This window comes from Mytilus californianus, unplaced genomic scaffold, assembly GCF_021869535.1.
Source record: "Mytilus californianus isolate M0D057914Y unplaced genomic scaffold, xbMytCali1.0.p SCAF_21, whole genome shotgun sequence".
Classification (NCBI taxonomy): Eukaryota; Metazoa; Mollusca; class Bivalvia; order Mytilida; family Mytilidae; genus Mytilus; species Mytilus californianus.
This window is the reverse complement of record NW_026262670.1, coordinates 1,559,375-1,583,596: the sequence shown is the minus strand read 5'-3', so window position 1 is coordinate 1,583,596 and position 24,222 is coordinate 1,559,375. Positions and strand designations below refer to the sequence as shown.

Genomic DNA, 24,222 nt, shown 5'->3' with positions numbered 1-24,222 from the left:
GCCAGAAAAAATATGACGAACAGACAGACAAGGTAAATGCAATATATCCCCACTCTAGAGTTGGAGAATAATTAATGGTATCTGCTATGTAAATTAGGGACTTATGACTAGATATCTGAGATTTGTTCTCAATTTTGAATTACAATAAAATGGAAAAACATGCTTACATACATTATATCACGAAAAACTATTTAAAATAGGTTGTGAAAAAAAAAACATAACAGGCATAGCCATTTTGATTATCTTTCACATAAAAAAGCATTAAATAACGATTCTTTGTATTTTGAATCGTGATTATCATGATTACTCCAATGTTCTCGCAGATAGCTGACAGATGAGATGTGGCTGAGAAACATCTTAAGAGTTTGAAAGACCACTGATAATCTGTTTATCGCTATTTGCCTATGACATCTTTAAGTTTTACATTACAGGAAAGTGCATGAATTAGAAAGTCGTCTACATGTTTTGTGTCTTCTGCCAAAATTCAGAAAATCATAATATATTTTACAATAGATGAGATAAATGGATAATTATAAAGGTAGGGTCGATAAGGCCCAAAATTGATAAGTGCTAACAAGTCATTCTATCAGTAGAGCTGGAGAAATGTGTAACAAAAATATTCCAAATCTATTCAACATATCGGAAATTCAAAGTATCGGCAAACAAGAAGTAGGTGTCCGACAAGTGCTCACACGTCATAATTCATCACTGTCAAGCTACTGGCTAATCATATATTTCATTAAGTTTTTCTAGATGAATGGAATATACATCAATGAGACAGCAACCCAATGACAAAAATAACATTAACACATCTAGAGGTCAACTTACAGTCTTCCCGATAGACATCTAGAGGTCAACTTACAGTCTTCCCGATAGACAGGTATCTATACAATTTGTTAAACTCTAAGTTCTGGGTCTATAAAAAGTTGCCAATAAATTAAACAAAAAATTACAATCAATTCGTATTTTTCATGATATTGCATGGACACAATGGACGAAAAATAACTATATGTATTTCACAAAAACATGCATAACTGAATCCTTATTTTGGTGACATTTTTATGGATGCAAGGTAAGCTCATCCTAACCAAAAAAGTAGAAAAAGATAAAAGATAGAAACAAGAAAAGAAAAAAACAATTGCCAAACATAAAGGAAGAAATGAGATCCTTCGTCAAAGATAAAAATAACAAAAAACTGTTGTCAATAATAAAAAGAAATAAAAATTATTATCAAGGAGTTTTATTAGTTACAGATTTATTGTGAATGTATTTAGGAAAAAGGTTCTACCAAAAACGTGCAATGTGCATATACAGATATATATATACCATAACTTATGCTTTAGATTAATAGATAGACCTATTATTGGGTTTAAGTTATATAGTAGCATGGTTTCATTTTAAAATTTAATGCATACTGTATGGTATTATAGACTAACTAAACCCATTTTGACAAGGAATTTTTTCCAATGGAATTCTTATATTTTTTATATATGACTGTGTAGATAAATCAACTCAAATCTGACTGATATATTCTTTCTTTCACTAAAAATTATAAATTGAATATCAAATGCAAATGGTATTTATAGAAACTAAACAACACAAAATAACCCTGATAAATGACATGTATAGGTCCTGACATATAGTTTTGAATTTTAAAATATTTTGTTGACTTTTGAGTTAAAAAAAATTCTCGACATTGATTTCAAATACTGTTCTCTAAATTAACCTAGATTTCTAAAAAATATACAACTAAATAACACTAAAACTTTAATCTAGCTATACGGCATGATTGAAAGAAACAAATATGTTAGCTTAAAGCCATTGTTTTGCATATAAAATAATTCTTATAGGCAATTTTCCAATCACCTTAAAAAGTACATGTAAGTTTAAAAAAAAGTTAAAAAGCAGAAAAGCTTCATTGTAACTTCGGCCATGCATTAAAAATCAGATGTGAAATTTAAGTTTCCACTAATGTAATTTGGTAATGTCAATAGTAACTTAGCTTCTTAACGCCATTATCATTATGGGTTTAGCAGTATTACATGTTTACTATGAGGATAACAGGTCAGCTCATATACTTTTTTTATAAATTTTTTTATCAATAATTTTTTGAATAAATATTTTCATCACCTGCTTTTCTATTCTGAACTGGAGGATCCAAGTAGCCTGTATCGCTCACCCATTAACTTTGCAATGTATGCACAATATATTCATGTCAATTCATAAGGGGAATATGGTTTGGTCAAGATGTCAACGTATATTTGTTTTGCCTAGTTCCCCTGGGAACTTTCTAATAAACAATGTCATGATATCTGTTCCTTTTGGAACATATATTCTATACCCTTTATTCCTTAAGGAATAAATACTGTAATATTATGAGGGGGTAGACAGGGGGGTACCCTTCTCCCACCTCCCACTTTCAGAATCTTTTTTTTTGTCTCCCACCTTCCCCCCACCCCCACCCCATACCACAATCATACCACATCTCCTTATTTTATAGAAAAACAGTTATTTTATGAACTTTCTAAGTCCAAATGCCAACTCATATGATTGATTGTTGCTTGTTTAATGTCCAGTGGCAAATTTGTCATGCATATTCAGGACGAATGATCAATTAATATGTAGGTAGGTTGACCAGGATGAAAGGCTGGTAATTTGGACTGCAACTGGAAAATGAGGTACAGAAATTTAGCTTTGACCCCTCAGAGAGTTGTTGCAATGGTTCTTTAATGTGCAGAGATCATAGCAAATCTGCAAAGAAGGCTGAAATGGAGATAACTTTCACTTAACGAAATTTTGTCAAAATGGTCATAATTAAGTAAAACGAGAAATTTTTTGGGAAAATATATGTAACTTTTTATTTCACAACTGTAAGTGGAAAATTAAATAAATGTTTATGATGACAGTCATACAAGTATCATATTTCTTGTTTAAACCATATGATCTATACTTAGTTTAACAGGATGCTTGGGGATTGGCAGGAACATCAGGAATACATTTACAAGAAAACAATTGAAGGACGATTGTGTTCACATTTGAATTCAATTGCAAAATGGGTTTTAAAGGAAAAGACCATATAAAAAGTGTAATGAAGAATGTCAACAACAGACTGATATCTGCAAAAAAAAAGGGGGAAAAGGAGACGAAACTAATATTCATATAAAATTTTCTGAAGTTATTATTAGTCAGACGATGGATGCCAGGCGAAAGCAATAGCTCACAATGGCCCTGTGGACAGGTGAGCTAAAATGTAATTTAATTCTTCACTTAAACAATTTTGACAAACAGTTGCTACCAACAAAGGAAGTGATAGTAAATGTTTGTCCAAACACCCAAATTCAACAAAAATCAGAACAGATCAGTGCCGACCCGGTATTTCCTCTGTATTAGCAATCTAATGAAGGATAAAACACATCTCAGATACCCTGTCATAAGATAGAACACGATGAAGACTTGGTCGCTTGTTTGTCACTTTTTTTTGACAGAGGCTTTTTGGATTTTTGGCCTAGGGAAATAAATGGAATAATATTACAATTCTCTGCTCAGTTACTATCTTGACAGCTCAGTAAAGACATTTTATCCTCGAATTGACTTCCATTTATTTATTGATGAAAAAGAACTGAAATCAAATTGAGCAATGCATAACAAAAAAAACTGAAAATGGTCCTTTCTGCCATATTTTTTTGTTTGTTTCTTGTTTTGTTTAATAAAAAATAACCTAAAAGAAATATCACTTGCTTAGTTTCTTCCTTTAATTTTTATGTAAACAAATACTTCCTTCAAAAAAGTTTTGAGATGAAAATCACAATCAATATGATATAATTGTGAAAATGTTCAAAGTACAAAGGACAGAAAGGTGGAATACTTGTGTACAGACCAATGAATTACCCACAATGCATTACCTGGTTGAGATGCTGGTGCCCTGCCATACCCTGGACTATCTCCTGCTCCTCCTGGGCTTGCTTTTGTCTTTGGCTTAGGTGCCTGATACTGTAAAATCCAAGTACTTTAAATTAATAAATTATACAATACAGTTGTTCAAATGAGAAATCCTTTGTATATAAACCAAATAATTAACTTGAAACTAATGTTTTGTGAGAATGCTTATGTAACATGTTATAAATAAAAATGATAAAATACATAATGTTAGATTTCTGTTAATTGTTTTTTACAGCTTGCTATGTGGTATTCTGCTCATTGTTAACGGTTGTACTGTGACCTATACTGTTAACATCTACGTCGTTTGGTCTCTGGCAGATAGTTGTTTCATTGGCAGTCATACTAAATCTCCTTATTTCATATAAAACTATAATTTAACTTAACTCAGTTAAGTGTCATTATTTTATCATAACTAGGTTACAAGCCATCATTTTATCTTTCTGTGTTACGAGCCACAATTTTATCTTACAAGTTACAAGTCATTATTTTATCTCACTGTGTTATGAACCTTCATTTTATTTTAGGTGTTATAACAATCTATCATTTTATCTTACCGTGGTACGAGCCATCATTTCATCTTATCGTGTTATGAGCCATCATTTCATCTTATCGTGTTATGAGCCATCATTTCATCTTATCGTGTTATGAGCCATCATTTCATCTTATCGTGTTATGAGCCATCATTTTATCTGTTATCTTACAATGCTACGAGCCATCATTTCATCTTACCGTACGTGTCTTACGAGCCATCATTTCATCTTATCATGTTACGAGCCATCATTTTATCTTTTATCTTACTGTGTTACAATCCATCATTGTTTCTTACCATGTTACAAGCTATCATTTATCTTACTGAGTTACAAGCCATGATGTTAGCTTACAGTGTTACAAGCCATCGTTTTATTTTGGGAGTAACGAGCCATCATTTTAGCTTACTGTGTTACGAGCCATCGTTTTAGCTTAACGTGTTACGAGCCATCATTTAAGCTTACTGAGTTACGAGTCATCATTTTAGCTTACTGTGTTATGAGCCATCATTTTAGCTTACTGTGTTATGAGCCATCATTTTAGCTTATGGTGTTACGAGCCATCATTTCAGCTTACCGTGTTACGAGCCATCATTTTAGCTTACCGAGTTACGAGCCATCATTTTAGCTTACTGTGTTACGAGCCATCATTTTAGCTTACCGTGTTACGAGCCATCATTTTAGCTTTAGCATTGGGATCACCCTTAGTTGCCCGGTTAGGTATCCTAGATTGTTGTTCCTTACAAAAGTTTATATGCCTCTCAGCAGCTTTTGCATTAAATCTTCTGGCACAGTAAGGACATTGCTCATAATCTGAAAATTAATAAATAAGAGTATTGTATCTAAATATTGGTGAGTATCAATTGGTGCTTTGATAGTCCTAAAGTTAGGTTACAGCTAAAGCTTCACATAATATAAAATGTTAAACCAATTTATTTTTTTGGTCAAATATAAGAATTCTGTTATGAATTAAAGTTAATTTTGTTAGAACATTTTAGTCTGAATAATTAGAACAGATGTCAAAGCCAACTGCCTATTAAAAGCAGTTTGAGTTTCTAACATTTTTTTTTAAGAATATTTCAAATTTAGCATTTATAATGTGTTACACCCAGACTTGACAATAATTCATACAGAAAGGTGAAGGAGGGGTAGGGGATCTCTCTCTCTTAGGCCTGAGTGACATCCTTGACATATCTAGGTTAATAGGAGGAGGTGTAAGAGGGGTAGGGAATCTCCTCTCTGAGACCTGAGTGACATCCTGACTTACCTTGGTTTATAGAGGGAGGGGAGGATGGGTAGGGGATCTCCTCTCTTTAAGGCCTATGATTCATCCCCGACTTACCTGGGTTAATTGAGGGAGGGGGAGGAGGGGGTAGGGTAACTCCTCTCTTTAAGGCCTGTGAGACATCCCTGACTTACCTTGGTTTATAGAGGGAGGGGAGGAGGGGGTAGGGTAACTCCTCTCTTTAAGGCCTGTGAGACATCCCCGACTTACCTTGGTTTATAGAGGGAGGGGAGGAGGGGGTAGGGTAACTCCTCTCTTTAAGGCATGCGAGTCATCCCTGACTTCCCCGGGTTAATAGAGGGAGGGTGAGGACGGGGTAGGGTAACTCCTCTCTTTAAGGCCTGTGAGACATCCCTGACTTACCTGGGTTAATAGAGGAAGGGGAGGAAGAGGATGGGATCCTCTCTATAAGGCTTGAGTTTCATCCCTGACTTACCTAGGTTAATGGAAGGAGGGGGAGGAGGAGGTAGGGGATCTCCTCTTTCTAAAGCCTGTGTTACACCCCTAGCTGCTCTCACAGTATTGATAAAGTCTTGATGCTGCAATCTCCAGTTGGATTTTGGAGGTTTTACAACCTGGAAAGAGAGAGATTATATATATCTAAATAATCTGTATATTATTGCATATTTACATCCCCAATCCCTTCCAAAGTATAAATATGAATGAATAATAGTTTGACAAAATTTGAGAAAAAGGTCTAACTACATGTTTTAATATAAGAACCATGAAAACAGGACAAGACAGGTATGCATGTACACATAGAAACAGGTATAGTTGATCTTTTAGTCATAGAAAATGAAAAACTGAGCTAAGAACTAACAGTTATGTTGATCATTGAACCATGAAAGGAGATCAAGTTCAAGGGTCATAATATGTCAGATGACCATGTCCACTTTACAACCTTTCTATATAGCTAAATCTCATATGAATCAAGTTGAAGTCGATTGGACAGGACAAAGTATTCCACTTATCTAAACTACATGTATTACTCATAGTAGAAAAAAAAGACCTAAGTGCTTAAATTAAATGCTCATTAAAGTTATAAGTCATTAAACAATGAAAATGAGGTCATGATTGACTGCCTTATGCTAGATGGAAACTTTAAACCATTAGCCAACATGTTTTTACAAAATATGGCAGGTCTAGGATGTCTAGGTTCTGAAATATTAACCTTCCATGCTGTTGCTGCTACAGGTGATAACTGATAACATACATAAATTGTCAGACATTCTGCTAAAATTGTCTCAGGCAAGACAAAAATGAATAAACCAATAAAACCATTGTGAAATACTGTGATTGATTGATTGATTGTTGATGTTTAACATCACTTCCAGTACTATTGTCTATATCGTGGTGGTAAGGATTGATTGATTGTTGATGTTTAACACCACTTCCAGTACTATTGTCTTTTTCGTGGTGGTGAGGATTGACTGATTGATTGTTGGTGTTTAACACCACTTTCAGTACTATTGTCTATATCGTGGTGGTAAGGATTGATTGATTGTTGATGTTTAACACCACTTCCAGTACTATTGTCTATATCGTGATGGTAAGGATTGATTGTTGGTGTTTAACACCACTTTCAGTTCTATTGTCTATATCGTGGTGGTGAGGATTGATTGATTGATTGTTGGTGTTTAACACCACTTCCAGTACTATTGTCTAAATCGTGGTGGTAAGGATTGATTGTTGGTGTTTAACACCACTTTCAGTACTATTGTCTATATCGTGGTGGTAAGGATTGATTGATTGTTGGTGTTTAACACCACTTCCAGTACTATTGTCTATATCTTGGTGGTAAGTTTTGATTGGTGGAGGACGCTGGAGTGCCTGGAGAGAACCACAATCTTTGACAGGAAAACTGGCCATTCTAGTCAATTAAGATTGGATTGAACGTACCTGCTACCTGCAGGATTCAAACTCACAACATAAGTGTTGACAAAGATACTGTATTACAGTAGATGAACTACTAAGACCATTCTGCCACTGAGGCCCCTGTGAAGTACTATGAGTAAGATCATACTGCGATGTCCTATCATAATTCACAGTTTCGTGACTATTTAATTATTTTCAGCAGTTCAATTTGCATAAACATTTCAACTCTTTGAAAGTATGCATTGCACACACGTTGTCTAACAAGCTTAATTGATTGTGGAATGAATGAGTTTTATCATCATTCATTAATTGCACAACTTTTTTTGTGATTATCCTTTGATATAACTGCTGGTGGAATATCCGTCCCCGTGGGTATCATCAGCACAGAAGTCAATACTTCGGTACTGACAAAACCTTTCAAAAATTATTAAATTATAAAGAAACTAAAGCAACTAGGGTTTCAACTCTGTCAGTCAAAATTGGATGGATTTAGCTATTATTTTTAGTTCCATTTTGGTCATATAGCTCTTCAACTGTTTCAGTTCTTATTCATTCTTGGCTTTTAAATATTCGGCTTTGAGCGTTCCTGATGAAGATAAATCCAGAAAAGTATTTCAGATGCATGAAATCTATAACGTGTTGTTTTCATTTTTTAATGCCCTAAATATCAAGGTCAAAGAAAAAAAAAAGTAATCCTATTTTGGATAAATAAATTAATAAGCATTATTTTTGTTTCTCAGTAAATAACAGAAATCAGCTAGTGGAAAACCAATGCATTGGTAAATTTATCAATTCTGTCATCTAAAAAATGATTTGGGAAATTACACTTAATAGCTATTAATGTAATATAATAAAATTTAATCAATGATCCTTGTATGTGCAAAAATCATGACATCTGTGCTAAACTGAATGAACAATAAAACTTGTGATATTAATAGCTCAAATAAACTGCATAATTAGGATGACATTTAAGGAATTACTGTAATATTTTTTCTGTCTATAAAGAAATAACATCAAAAATGTGGTGCACACTGAATAACCCGCGTAGATTATAATTTAATTCTAAATTCTATTTTTAGGAGTAAATTTTGAAAAAAACGTTAGTGACGTCACGTGACATGACAAAATTATGTCTATGAGCTGATAGACAAAACACTTTCAGCCGATCAGAAGATGTGCTACATCCAAAATTAAATTATTAAGATAAATTAATGAATTGTCTCTATTTTTCAAGAAACTATAATTCCCCATTTCAGAATCTAAGAGTTATTGGTAATTTCGTTGCTTGTAACACCAAACATCAAAATGATGGTACACCATAGGTAAAATATCCATAGTTTAGGACGTTAAAAATCAACCACATAAATTTGGACTATGCTTTTGAAAAAATTACCCAGAATGCATCAGTTTGTGAAAAAGTGCTTTGACATGCAACAAAATGAGAATAATTCTTATTCACAAATCAAAAATATAAATAGACCCCAGTATAAATTAAATCATAAAGTCAAAATATCTTTACTATTGATTATGTTTGTTGATAGTGATGCCAACTGACCATACATGTAGATGCCCAACTGACCATACATGTAGATGCCAACTGAACATACATGTAGATGCCCAACTGACCATACATGTAGATGCCAAACTGACCACACATGTAGATGCCCAACTGACCATACATGTAGATGCCCAACTGACCATACATGTAGATGCCCAACTGACCATGTATGTAGATGCCCAACTGACCATGCATGTACATGTAGATGCCCAACTGCCCATGAATGTAGATGCCCAGCTGCCCATGCTTGTAGATGCCCAACTGATCATGCATGTAGATACCAAACTGACCATGCCATGTAGTCAGGTAGATGCCAAACTGACCATGCATGTAGATGCCCAACTGACCATGCCATGTAGATGCCCAACTGACCATGCCATGTAGATGCCCAACTGACCATGCATGTAGATGTCCAACTGACCATGCATGTAGATGCCAAACTGACCATATATGTAGATGCCCAACTGACCATACATGTAGATGCCCAACTGACCATACATGTAGATGCCCAACTGACCATGCCATGTAGATGCCCAACTGACCATGCATGTAGATGCCCAACTGACCATAACTTCTACAATACATGTAGATGCCCAACTGACCATAACTTCTACAATACATGTAGATGCCCAACTGACCATAACTTCTACAATACATGTAGATGCCCAACTGACCATAACTTCTACAATACATGTAGATGCCCAACTGACCAAAACTTCTACAATACATGTAGATGCCCAACTGACCATGCATGTTAGATGCACAACTGATTACCATGATTTCCTTTTGTTACTTAGTCTTAAGAGATTAAAATCAGGATAAGACAAAAATGTCCTGCTGGCTCAAATATTTTTTTGGAAGCCCTGATAGTTATACACAGTTCCTTGACTGACTAACAATATATAGGGATGCTGACTACATATATTACACACATTTAAAACTTCTCCTTACAATATGTCACCCAACTTTCTTTATACTTTGTCATGTATTAAAATATTGGCCCACCAACATCTTATCTTTTTTAAATACTTTCAAAACATAAACATTTTATATCTTAAAGACATCCCTGACGAATATTTTTTTAGTTTCAAATTAAATATTTGACACAGCATAGGTTTCTGACACAGAATGAATGTGGTCTAAGAACTTAAAAGTTTTTAATTTACCTAATCAAACCATATGATTATTATTTGCTTTTATATATAAATCAGAAATAACAAATTTAAAATGGAAAATTTTAAAGAAAAAAAAGGAAACAAAAATCACCCCCCAATTTTTTGAACCCCCTTATGATTCATCACCCCCAAACTCAATCCCAGCCTTCCCTTTGTGGTATGGTACCTTGCAGTACAATTTCAGAGAGATCCATACACTTGAACACAAGTTATTGTCTGGAAACTAGAAAAAAATTCTTGTTTTTTGGCCCCTTTCGGCCCCAAATTCCTAAACGTTTAGGGCAATTACCCCCAAACTCAAACCCAGCTTTCCCTTTGTGATATGGAACCTTGTAGTACAATTCCATAAAGATCCATACACTTACACACAAGTTATTGTCCTGAAACTAGAAAAATGATTGTTTTTTTCCACTTTTTGGCCCCTAATTTCTAAAATTTTGAGGCAATTACCCCCAAAATCAATCCCAGCCTTCCCTTTGTGGTATGGTACCTTGCAGATAAAGATATGACACCATTAATTTATAATTCTTCTATAATGTTACATTTCTAACAAGAGAAATACATAATATAATTGTCTGTTGTTTAAACTTTTCAGAACTTGATATTCATTTTTATCTTCTTACAACAAAAACTTAATTTGACATATAAGTCTGACAATATTATGACATAAAGATTCCTTTCAATTCACTATGAACCAAAGACATGACTTGCATCCCAGTGACAAGTATTTTGAATTTAACATCAGCAGATTTTACCAACTTAGGGTGACATTTGCAGTCTTTTTCTACTTTTACCTGGACTGTTCTTGACTGTTATTTACAAGTTGCATTCTTGAGGTTTGCTTTTTGAGACTGTTAAGAACAGTTCTGTGTGTGAATCCATGCATTAAGAAAACTGTAAACCAACTAATGTTCGTGAATTTTATTCCCCTTTCTAGGTGACTTTGTGGCAAATATTTTCTTGATTTTCCAACTTTGTTCGTGTATCAATTTAAATCAATTTATTATTTAAAGTGGTTTGAATAAATTGCTAGGGAAATAACTGTTGGTTGATTTATTTTCATGGTTATCTATTTCTGTGGATTGAAGAAAAATTGTAATTTGGTGGATATTTGATTTTGTGGTGTTGCCAAAGTCTGCCATACTTACTCATAGATAATTTGTACTACTTTGATCATTTAAATTTGTGGTAAGGCCGTAAGCCTTTACACATGAGATCCATATAAATCTGACAAAAAATACTGAATCTAAAGAAGTTGGTTTGCAGTAATCCTTTTAAGTCCAGGTAAACATCGAACAAGAGAAAAGAACACCAAACTTTTATTGAGTAACCAACAGTGGAATATAATCCAGGGATAAGTTTTTGTAATGGACTGTTCTTTTAAAAACAATTTCGACTGCTGTTCTGTGGCAGGAAACATCTGCCAGTGTAACGACAGTCATATTTGGTTCATAGTGAAATATACTACTGATTCTTAAGATGCATGATTTACAACAATGATGGGTACACCTAACAGTCATATTTTTATAGTCTCAATCCTATCGATGATGATATTCATTTACTCCTAAATTGTACAAATACAAGTCAAGTCAATTAAATAAATCTTTTGCTTTTCACTTTTTTTCTCGTTAATCTAAAACCTGCATTTTCAGTCTCATTTTTGTTTAGAAAAATTAGGTACAAGTCACAAATTAGACTTGCCTATTCCAATTCAGTTTTATGATATATTTTCTGGTCAAAGAGAAAAAAAAAATCTCATCTTTTATACATAACTTTGATCGAGAAGCTTAAGATTTATTTATTTGGCCAATTACATGTAGTAATAATTGTATTTTCAAGACTAGTCAACACAAACCAGTGATTTTAATGCTGCAAATTTAGTTGTATGACGATGTGTAATAGAGTCATATTACAGATATTTGCAACTGTAAAATCAAGGACATATGTTGTCAATTATTCAAATACAATATGATTTTTCAATTTTAATTTCAAAAGGTAAATTTTGTCAGTATAATTTCTAAATTAGCATGATAATCCTGTGCTACTGAGCATGTAATTTTATTAACTTTTAAATAGCCCTTATCCAGAAATGGTGTCTGTGAAGGATAAAATCGACATTTCTCCATAAAATACTAAAAAATCACTGCATAAGAATTTCATATGACTAGAAAAGTGAAATAAGATTTTGAGTATGAGATTGACTGTTTAATGCTTTGTTTGGTTTTATACTTGCCTCCTGCTTGGCCTGTAATTGGTCGATAAGTTAGTTATAACATTTATGAAAGAATATATGTAAATAATAACAAATCTTGGTTCAGATTAATTAGGTAGACCTAGGATAAGGGACATAACCTCTACATATCTCTTGTACGTTTGTGTAAACTATCTTTATAATAGTTTTTTAAGCTTCCAAGCAATGTAGAATATAAAAATTTTGTTTCACAAAAATGCTTAAAAAGCAATAAAGAAACTGCTTACAGGTATGATAAACACATTTTTTGATTTGAACACTTATCTCCCTTTACTTAAGTCTACATATCTGCTTTCTTTTTTGAAGAATTATGCACTCACCTGGTAGTCCTTCAGCTGATTCAAACTTTTGTGACTATACAATTACAATTATAATTGTCTACTTTTTGTTGAGTTTGTGTGTGTAATTTACGATATAATGTTGATAAAAAAACGTCCTGTGTGTTTTTGAACCACAAGTAAGGATCCTCACTATTTTTAAGGTTTTATGTGTAATTGTTTTTTATGATTAACATTGAAAATCAGCACTCGGTGTGCAACTGAATCAAATGTTTTCTCCAACGAGGAGGCTTACCTTTTTCTGAGACTGTTTTATCTGTTTATAGCTGACTTCTGTACCCTCAGCCCTTTGTTTGGCTGAATCAAATACTTTAGGCTTTTTTGCTGTAGTCTTTCTACAAATAGGTTCATGCTTGGCCTAAAATGAAAAATAAAACATAAAAAAAAACATTTGAACTGTTCTGTAAATTTAGAAATCATTTTTACATTTGCTGTTTTCATCAGTTTAAATTAATGATGCCACCAGCTTTGAATGACATTTTGTATATACTAAGCTTATAAATGTAATTGTTTTCATCAAAGGCATGAATGATATATTATGTTCTGGAAAGGAATAACTGATTTTACAATAGTTTCAGTCAACATGAATTCTACATAAATTTACAATGGTGGTCATGAGAAGGTCCAGCACTGAGTACGCATGATCAAATAACTAATTTGCCCAGATTAAATAACTAATCTGCCCAGATCAAATAACTAATTTGCCCAGATCAAATAACTAATTTGCCCAGATTAAACAACTAATTTGCCCAGATCAAATAACTAATTTGCCCAGATTACATATGTCTGTTCCATTAGTTAGGAAGCTTTGTTTTGTAGTTCATTAGAAAAAGGGGACATAATCTTAAACATGTATATGAATAGTAAGGCCAAACATAAAAATATAAGAGTTTACTGTCACATGCTGAAAAAACTAGAGGCTCTCAAGAGCCTGTGTCGCTCACCTGATTCTACTTTGGTTTTGGAAATCATGTAAAAATACATTAAAATCATAACAGATACCCTAATAATGAGTGAGGCCAAATTTGGTTTAATATTGGTCCTGTAATTTAATAAAAAATCCTGGTGGCCATTTTGAACAGTAAATCGGCAACAAAGTAGCAACACTTAATCAGCACCTCATAAGAAACATTTATGCCATGTTTTGGTTTCATTCCATTCAGTGCACCTCTAGAAGAAGCATTTGTATGTATTTCCCATAGGGTCTTATGTTAAAGAAAGTCCCCCCATTGGCGGCCATCATGGATGAAGGATCAGCTTCAAAGTAACAAAACTTAGTCAGCACCTCATAAGGAACATTCATGCCATGTTTGGTTTCAATCCATTCAGTATGTGGTTCTCTAAAAGAAGACATTTGTATGTATTGTCCATAGGGTCCTTTGTTAAACATTGTCCCCATCTGGCAGCCATCATGGATGAAGGATCAGCTTCAAAGTAACAACACTTGGTCAGCACCTCAAAAGGAACATTCATGCCATGTTTGGTTTCATTCCATTCAATGGTTCTCTTAAAGAAAACATTTGTACGTATTTCTCATAGGGTCCTATGTTAAACTAAGTCCTCCGCTAGCGGCCATCTTAGATTATTGATCGGCTTCATAGTAACAACACTTGGTCAGCACCTCATAAGGAACATTCATGCCGTGTTTGGTTTCATTGCATTCAGTGGTTCTCTAAAAGAAGACATTTGTATGTATTTCCCATAGGGTCCTATGTTAAACTAAGTCCCCCGCTGGCTGCCATCTTGGATGATGGATCAGCTTCAAAGTAACAACACTTGGTCAGCACCTCATAAGGAACATTTTTGCCATGTTTAGATTCATTCCATTCAGTGGTTGTCTAAAAGGAGACGTTTGTATGTATTTCCCATAGGGTCCTATGTTAAACTAAGTCCCCCGCTGGCGGCCATCTTGGATTATGGATCGGCTTTAATGTAACAACACTCTGTCAGCACCTCATAAGGAACATTCATGCCTTGTTTGGTTTCATTCCATTCAGTGGTTCTCTAAAAGAAGACATTTGTATGTATTTCTCATAGGGTCCCATGTTTAACTAAGTCCCCTGCAGGCGGCCATCTTGGATTATGGATTGATTTCAAAGTAACAACACTCGGTCAGCACCTCATAAGAAACATTCATGCCATGTTTGGTTTCATTCCATTCAGTGGTTCTCTAAAAGAAGACATTTGTATGTATTTCCCATAGGGTCCAATGTTAACTAAGTCCCCTGCTGGCGGCAATCTTGGATTTTGGATCAGCCTCATAGTAACAAGACTTGGTCAGCACCTCATAAGGAACATTCATGCTATGTTTGTTTTCATTCCATTCAGTGGTTCTCTAAAAGAAGACATTTGTATGTATTTCCCATAGGGTCCCATGTTAAACTAAGTCCCCCGCTGGCGGCCATCTTGGATTATGAATCGGCTTCAAAGTAACAACACTCGGTCAGCACCTCATAAGGAACATTCATACCATGTTTGGTTTCATTCCATTCAGTGGTTCTCTAAAAGAAGACATTTGTATGTATTTCCCTTAGGGTCCTATGTTAAACTAAGTCCCCCGCTGGCGGCCATCTTGGATTATGGATCGGCTTCAAAGTAACAACACTCGGTCAGCACCTCAAAAGAAACATTCATGCCATGTTTGGTTTCATTCCATTCAGTGGTTATCTAAAAGAAGACATTTGTATGTATTTCCCATAGGGTCCTATGTTAAGGATGTTCGCTCCTCATGTTTTTGATATTTTGCCAGATATTCGGAATCCTCTGGTTTTATCCATGTAGTTCCATTAAAAAAGTTCTCCCGCTAACCTCAACTTTTCTTTTCATAATTTTATTTTATATAGTTTAAAAAGCCATATTTGAAAATGCTATAAAATCCTAGTTACTTTTTCATAATTTTCGAAAGAAAAAGGGTGCCAATGTAAAATGTATGAAAAATCTAGAGAGAATTATTTCCCGCCAAATTTTCAATGGCTTATATCTCGAAAACAAGCACACGGACCCTTCATTTTTTTCTGCTTTTTTAGTTCCTTTATTTATATACTATCAATTTATAACAGTCTTTTAAAAAGCTTGTTATTTTGAAACAGAGTAGCGAACATCCTTAAACTAAGTCCCCCGCTGGCGGCCATCTTGGATGATGGATCCGCTACAAAGTAACAACACTTGGTCAGCACCTCATAAGGAACATTCATGCCATGTTTGGTTTCATTCCATTCAGTGGTTCTCTAGAAGAAGTTCAAAATGTAAAAAGTTAACGCCGACGACGGACGACGGACGCCAAGTGATGAGAAAAGCTCACTTGGCCCTTCGGGCCAGGTGAGCTAAAAATAGGGTTGGTAGGTCGAATTTTTTTTTACAGGGGGGGGGGGGGGGAGTTCAAATGTAGTTTCTTGACACAATTAGCTACATATAGAGAAACAGAAGACACTGTTATGGTGCACAGCGACAAAATGCTGGCAGTGCTGGCACTGGAGGCCTCCATTGTTGTTTTAATAATACGGTAAATATCGGTACCAGTGACAGAAAAGGTGGAAATTTCCAGAATTTTGGAAAATTGCCAATATAAAAAAGGGTTGTGGCGATAAAATGAGGGTCGACCGGGTGACTGTATTTTTTTAATTTTGTCCTTAGAATATTCGTTTTACAGGAAGTTAATGAGTGATGGATGTCAAAATAAATCACAGGTAAACCATACTCACATGATACTGCAGATTCATATATTTTCATGGGTACTACCAATTTCCATGGGTTGAGACAAAAATGTATTTTTGTGGATATTTGTGGTTTTGCCGAAGTCTGCAATCAAGCCAATAGAAAATTTGTTCTTCATTGAAAATTCAATTTTTTGGTTCAAATTTACACCTGAAATCCATGAAAATTGAAATCTCACGAATAGTAGCTTGATACCAAATTTCAGGTAGCTTTGTTTCTCAGAAAAATGTGATGAAAATTTCACTGGATGGATAGACTAAAGGCCATATACATGTATTGATGGAGAAACAGACAGACATAAAGCAGTATACTCCCCTTGTTTGGATATGGGATTTACATGTAATTATCCATTCATCTGATCTACTTTCTCTCTAAATTTTTTTGTCGATTTTTTATACCAAACAATGCCTAGGTGATATTCTCTTTTATTTTCTGTTTGTATGTATAATTACCAATGATTCTGGAACAAACTGTTTACCACAAATTCTGCAGGGTTTTCTCACTCCAACTGTGAAAAAAAATTACATGATTAATAAAAAAATACAAATATTAAAAGACAATTTTTACTGTCTGCTACCGCTACATACATTGTATTCTGCATAGCATCATCCACCCAACTGTGAAAATACTTGTAATTAAATCAAAATACAAAAAGTACAATTCAAACTGTCTACCACAAACTCTACATGGTTTCCTCACTCATACTGTGATTTTCTTACTTTTCTAGATCTGTTAATGCAAAACACAAACCAGCTGATATAAACAAGTATAATACCTATATCCTTATACAATGTATTTTGTCTACCACAACTTCAGCATGTTTGATTATCTCCCTTTTTACATGTAGAACCATTGTCAATTAGATGTGCTTATAAGGCACATAGATAAAAGACGGACAGACAGGGTGACTTCCTACATGTATGTTTTCTCCAAATAACTTTGTTGGAAGAATTATCATCTGTTACTTATTCTGAATTATACATAAAGGGGAACACCTATGCAGTTTCATGAAATTCTGTTGAGTGGTGTCAGAGGAGTTGCAATGGACTGACAGGTCAAAAACATTATACCCTACACACATTTGTTAGTATTGTTACATGTGTGTGGTAATAATTATTAAGCTAAGATTAACCATTTTCTCCATTAACAGACCACTTACAGACCCCTTGATTTATTACTAGTTGCTTATGCATGAATAATGTCCAAAGACAAATATTTCATGCATGTTCAGGACGAAAAAAAATGAACAATACATACAACAGGTAGGTCCTGTAAAAGGGGTCAACAGGGATGAAAGGTGGGAAATTTGGGCTGCAACTGAAAAACGAGGGAAAAAGTGGCTGCAAATTTATATACCATGCACAACCAAAGGGATGCCCCACTCTGGCAAGGTTTTTTTTTCTGTCAGAAGAAGACCAAGAGTGACAATATTTCTATTCCCAAGTGACCCTCAGGGTTAGACCCCTTTGAATGAGTTGTTGCAAGGGTAAGATCATCAGTAAAGATGTGGGCATAAGTCAGTTAGACACTACATGTATCTCCAAAATAACCAAACAAAATACATGTTATGATGTACTTAATAATGATCTAGAGTTCAACACAAAGCATATTACAATAGCTATGTATACAATGTGTACCACTTCTCAAGCTTAAAAGTACCCAGTATACATTTTATAAATAGAAATTGTGTTTGATGGAAATGAAATCTGAAGAAAAAAAAACAACCAATCACAAGCTTACCTGATACATCGGACATAATTGTTTTTCTACGATGAACAAATCTTCAACTCTCTCATAGAAATCAGATAATTTACTTTAGGTCACAGTAACAATTAATGGACATCAATACTATTAAACCAGGCATGCCAGGTGTGAACGTCAACAATAACTCAAGCATGAATCACATGGAATTAAAATTCTTAACTTGTAATGAACTCAAAGAAAAGTACTTTAAAATTTACATCTTATTTTATTCATGTTTAATTATAGAATATACATGTATATAGATCTGCAACTCTTTGGTCTATTATTTTGTTTTATTAAATGTAAATATTATGTCGCGTTTCAAGTACATCCAACTGTCATAATATTTACATGAAACTACATGTATGTAGGTACATGTACATGTATTTTTGTAGAGAGCAGATTATCTATTGTGTCAATATCTGAGGAAACTTTTCACTGGCGGTAATTGGTTTTATAAATGTCTAAGTGTTTTCAGAAAGGGCATGTACCTATAAAATAAAAATAAGAAGATGTTGTATGATTGTCAATGAGACAACTCTCTATCAGAGACCAAATAAAAAATTGTGGTATAATTGCCAATGAGACAACTATCATAGACCTAATGGCGTAGAAGTTAACAACTATAGGTCACTGTGCAGCCTTCAACAATGAGCAAAACCCATACCGCATAGTCAGCTATGAAAGACCCAGACTTCAAAATCTCAATGGTGATTTAATGCACAAGAGTACCTAATGCATTCCTAAACATGTCATTAGTTTACTTAATTCCAACTTCTATGGTTTTGAATAAGTATCATGAGTATACATACATATATATGTTTAAATGTATTGTTTACAGTCTGCACCGTTGGCCACTAATCCGATGCCCCGACTAGTAAAATGTTTTGCAAAATTTTGTTTAAACACATGAAAAAAATGTTGTAATATTGGTTTCGGACTAGAAGTTGGAAAAGATTTTGGTGCAGACAGTTGTTTACTCCTCTGAATGCCTTTTAGTATCATACAGTAGTATTTTTATTTTTGAATATTGTCTAACATATTGTAAAATGCAAAAGTCAGTTGCAATACAAGTTACATGTATCATGTGTATCAAATGATACCATTTGTAAAAATTTGCCAAAAATTGTATTTTTCAGGTCTTTTCATCAATAATACATGTACATTAAAATTACTGCAGTGACATTTTATATAATTTTAGGACCAGTTTACTTGTTACATTCAGTGTTCAGTGAACCTTATCCTTTTTATGCTGTTAAATCTATAGAAGGTCAATTGTTACATATCACAAGATATCATTATATGAAAAGTTTAACAATATAATATTACATTTTGTTTAAATCAACTTTGCACTGAACTTAACCAGGAGTTATTTTTTTTAAAAGTCATTTATCTTTTATGCCACCCTTTCAATTTCAATGCATTAGTGTTATTAAACTGCTAAAACTTCATATTTGACAAAACATTCTGAAAGAAAGCTTATTAAACGGAGAAAACTGTTGACATGTTATACACAACTGATCCATTCATACACAAATCATTTAATCTCATGATCTCTCATATTAAATTATAACAACTGTCCAACAAGTCTTCGCAGGTCATAAGATTAAATAAGAAATATGATTCGATATATTCAAAATACATGCCCTATCATATGTTTTGATAATTTTCTATAGCAATCATGATTACCCTACATTTTGTACTTCATGGAGAGATAAATAGATTTGACAAATATCTGATGCATTTAAGACAGTGGTTTTAATTGCATCTGTTGAGAAAAATCAACATTTAATCAGCAACCTTAAATCATATATTTCTTCTGAATTTTAAGAACTTATCATATATATTTGATCTTAATTTTAAGACCTTTTCGTATATTTCATCTTAATTTTTAGGCCTTATCATATATTTCTTCTTAATGTTAATTATATAAGACCTTATCATATATTTGATCTTAATTTCAAAACTGTATCATATATTTTATCTTAATTTTAAAAACTTTTTCATATATTTCATCTTAATTTTTAGACCTAATTAAATCATGTATATATTTCTTCTTAATTTTAGACCTTATGATATATTTCTACTGAATTTTAAGACTATTATATATGTCATCTTAATTTTAAAACCTTATCATATATATTTCATCTTAATTTTAGACCTTTTCATATATTATGAAGCTAGAAATAGTAACCTATTGCAGCTACTCATCCTCAACTATACCACTCATAACCCGGTACATAGTAAGTGCCTCCCTCCCAGCTTTATAAACATGAAAAACAACTGCTGTACATTTTTGTATTTGTATAAAATAAATACTTTTAAAAAATCAATATCATTAAAAGTTAATCATTTTGAATTTAGGTCACACCTTTATCTATTTTTAAATATTTTCAAAATACCACAAGGCATCTGTAATCAGATCTTTCAACTATTTTTTAAATAGAACCTTGTGTACTTTATGCCTCATTTAAAAGTAATATAAATGGAAATAAATGATACTTGAGATAAGGACGGCTCAATAACGGGTGGTGGAGATTTAAATTCTTTAATGGTATTGTGTACAATATGCTACTGTACATTTAAGTCGAGAGATTGCAATGCTGCCTTGCACTAATTCTGGGCGGTATCTGTGTTTATCACAACATCTCCATGTAAATATTAGATATAAATCAATTTATCTAAAGATACACAATTTCTAATCTAAAGTAGTAGTATCACTGTATTGGAGTACTCTGTCATCTTAGATTGCCATTGACAGCAGCGATTGAAATTGATTTTACCAGATTTTAATGAAATTACCCTATTCTTATCGTTACGTTTTCACAAATCCAGCTTCTTTTTTTTTTTTTATTTCTTTTGGAAATTTGAGAGGGGAGATAATCTAGATAATTTAATTTTATAAAATTAATGTAGATTCTTTAACAAGGTGTTTGAATAATTTACATAGGTTCAATTCTCCTCATACAGTCAGAGATATAACTCTATAGGGTTATTACAGAAAATAACTTGCGTGTGTTATTACAGATACTTTCATGAGTTGTCTACTCTTTATTCCTTAAATTTTCTAAATCTGTAATAAGATATGTTTGTTATTTGTAAAATTATTTCATTTATAGTGGGCTCTAGGGAACTCTTGAGACTTTGCGCAGAAACTAAATGCATAGCCTTGATAACTAATTTTTTAATTAAATTAATTCATTTTTGATTAACCATGGTCATTGATGGTAAATCAATGAGACGAGGCTATTAAGGGATAAACTTAGCTGTGATAACAAGGCTAGGTTATTAAAGGAATGTAACTTATTATATAAGACACTTGGGAATTACTGAGAAACTTGTGCAGAACCTCATTACATGCTCTGGTCATTATTTCTTACAATAAATTAAAATACATTGTAATTAAGCATGATGTATGTCTGAGCAAATGCTTTGAAGTGATATAGAGAAGCTGTGATAACACCCTTTAGTTATTACAGGCATATTTTTTCTGTAATAACATATAGGTATACTATGCAAAATTGGCAAACTATGAACTGTTATATGAATATCTTTCAATAGTTAAGTATACATATAGACAAAAGTAATAGAACTTTTATACATTTTAACTAAACTAATGATGTATATTGTCCCTTTGAAACATGTAACATACATATGTTATCACAGTCCTTTGATTTTTTAGTGCACAATAACAAATGTATGTTATTTTTCTGTAATAACCCTATAGAGTTATATCCCTGACTGTCATACATGTAGTCACTACTGTACGGAACATGAGTGGACAAAGTTTTCCAGTCAAAAAAGTTTTCAGTGTTTCAGCTTTTATTCATTTTAAAGATCCGTCTAAACAAACGAGTCTGACATCGGACTCGGACTTCTCTTATACTGAGTTTAACTGTGCGTACTGTTGTGCGTTTGTTTTTACTACATTGGCTAGAGGTATAGGGGGAGGGTTGAGATCTCAAAAAACATGTTTAACCCCGCCGCATTTTTGCGCCTGTCCCAAGTCAGGAGCCTCTGGCCTTTGTTAGTCTTGTATCATTTTTTAATTTTAGTTTCCTGTATATAATTTGGAGTTTAGTATGACGTCCATTATCACTGAACTAGTATACATATTTGTTTAGGGGCCAGCTGAAGGACGCCTCCGGGTGCGGGAGTTTCTCGCTGCATTGAAGACCCATTAGTGGCCTTTCGGCTGTTGTCTGCTCTGTGGTCGGGTCGTTGTCTCTTTGACACATTCCCCATTTCCATTCTCAATTTTATTAAGTTATTTATATATATATATATATATTTAAAACAAGAACATTTTATATAAATTTATAAAAGTAGCATTTTCCGAAATAAATGCACTTGTATCTATACAAGTTCCTTCATTGTAATGTCATCATGATCATTGTCCTTACCAAATGTACATTTGTACTAGATAATTTTTATCTAATTTTGCAACAAACATGCCAAATTTCACCAAAACAATATTTTTGGTGTGCGATATAAAAGGTTATGTTGTTGCAAACTTGTTCTGCCTTCTAAAGGATAAAAAAACATCAGTCATCAGAACATGGGATTCAAAATCTCTGTAAAGGCCCCGGCTTATTAGAACATGGGATTCAATATCTCTTTAAAGGCCCCGGCTTATCAGAACATGGGATTTAATATCTCTTTAAAGGCCCCATCTTATCAGAACATGGGATTCAAAATCCCTGTAAAGGCCCCGGCTTATTAGAACATGGGATTCCATATCTCTTTCAAGGCCCCTGCTTATCAGAACATGGAATTCCATATCTCTGTATTGACCCCTGCTTATCAGAACATGGGATTCCATATCTCTGTATTGGCCCCTGCTTATCAGAACATGGGATTCAATATCTCTGTATTGGCCCCTGCTTATCAGAACATGGGATTCAATATCTCTGTAAAAGCCCTGCCTTATCAGAACATGGGATTCAATATCTCTGTAAAGGCACAGGCTTATCAGAACATGGGATTCCATATCTCTGTATTGGCCCCTGCTTATCAGAACATGGGATTCAATATCTCTTTGAAGCCCCCGCCTTATTAGAACATGGGATTCAATATCTCTTTAAAGGCCCCATCTTATCAGAACATGGGATATAATATAGATCTCTGTATTGGCCTTGGATTATCAGAACATAAGATTCAATATCTCTGTAAATGCCCCGGCTTATTAGAACATAGGATTTAATATCTCTGTATTGGCCCCTGCTTATCAGAACATGGGATTCAATATCTCTGTAAAGGCCCCGCCTTATCAGAACATAGGATTCAATATCTCTGTAAAGGCGCCTGCTTATCAGAACATGGGATTCCATATCTCTGTATTGGCCCCTGTTTATCAACACATGGGATTCCATATCTCTGTATTGGCCCCTGCTTATCAGAACATGGGATTCAATATCTCTGTATTGGCCCCTGCTTATCAGAACATGGGATTCAATATCTCTGTAAAAGCCCCGCCTTATCAGAACATGGGATTCAATATCTCTGTAAAGGCACAGGCTTATCAGAACATGGGATTCCATATCTCTGTATTGGCCCCTGCTTATCAGAACATGGGATTCAATATCTCTTTGAAGCCCCTGCCTTATTAGAACATGGGATTCAATATCTCTTTAAAGGCCCCATCTTATCAGATCATTGGATATAATATAGATCCTTGTAAATGCCCCGGCTTATTAGAACATGGGATTTCATATCTCTGTATTGGCCCCTGCTTATCAGAACATGGGATTCAATATCTCTGTAAAGACCCCACCTTATCAGAACATAGGATTCAATATCTCTGTAAAGGCACCGGCT

At 33.8% G+C, this 24,222-nt stretch overlaps 1 protein-coding gene across 1 annotated transcript in view; it reads right to left on the bottom strand.

The window, feature by feature from the left end:
• Positions 1 to 24,222, bottom strand: part of LOC127731904 (zinc finger C2HC domain-containing protein 1A-like) — a 384,322-nt gene that overhangs the window by 2,718 nt on the left and 357,382 nt on the right. The gene's annotated exons all lie outside the window — the stretch shown is intronic.